Source organism: Rhagoletis pomonella, unplaced genomic scaffold, assembly GCF_013731165.1.
Source record: "Rhagoletis pomonella isolate Grant_MI unplaced genomic scaffold, Rhpom_1.0 Rhpom_scaffold_02338, whole genome shotgun sequence".
Classification (NCBI taxonomy): domain Eukaryota; kingdom Metazoa; phylum Arthropoda; class Insecta; order Diptera; family Tephritidae; genus Rhagoletis; species Rhagoletis pomonella.
The window spans coordinates 1-1,026 of record NW_023460892.1 but is presented as its reverse complement, the minus strand read 5'-3'; positions in this window follow the sequence as shown (position 1 = coordinate 1,026).

Sequence of the window (1,026 nt, the reverse complement as noted above, 5' to 3'; positions counted from 1 at the left end):
ACTCGAAAATGTTAATTTATTAAATGAACTACTGATGTTAGAGCCAAGTGATGAAGACGAAAAATTGTCGATAAAGATTGGTCAAAATTTAGACCATTTTTATAAGCAAAAATTTAATAAACTATTTGACAAATATTATTTAGAATCAAAGCGTCCCATTGAACCAAAGGTTAAGTGCGAAATGAAGTTGACTTTAGATAATGTGAAACCGTTCAACTGCCCACCGCGACGATTGTCATACGCTGAGAAAATCGAATTACAAAAGTTGTTAGACGAATATTTAGAAAAAAAGTATATACAACCGAGTGAGTCTGAATTCGTATCACCAATTGTATTGGTGCGAAAGAAGACAGGTGACATAAGAATGTATGTTGACTATCGAACGCTTAATAAGGTTACAGCGAAGGATAATTATCCGATCCCGTTGATTGACGATTTAATAGATAGGTTAGCCAAAAAGAAATTTTTTACCAAATTGGACTTGAAAAATGGTTTCTTTCACGTTTTCATGCATTCAAATGCAGTAAAGTTTACATCGTTCATCACACCTTTAGGTCAGTTTGAATTTTTACGCATGCCGTTTGGCCTCAAAAATGCTCCGTCAACGTTTCAGCGTTTTGTTAACAAGATTTTCACGGACATGGTCATAGATAACAGGGTGATAATATATCTAGACGACATAATGATAGCTACCGAAGAGTTAGACGAACATTTAAAGATTTTACAAGAAGTTTTCCGAAGATTAGTAAATAATAAATTAGAGTTGAGATTAGACAAATGTGAGTTTCTCCAGTCTGAAGTGAAGTACTTGGGTTACACCATCACGGAAAATGGTATTCGAGCAGATGACAAAGGCCTTGAGGCGATAAAAAATTTTCCCATTCCGACCAAGGTTCACTCAGTGCAGAGCTTTCTGGGCTTGTGTTCCTACTTTCGAAGATTCGTAAAGGATTTTTCCATAATAGCCAAGCCTCTATACGATTTGACCAAAAAAGATAAAAAGTTTGAGTTCGGGGTTAAGGAGCT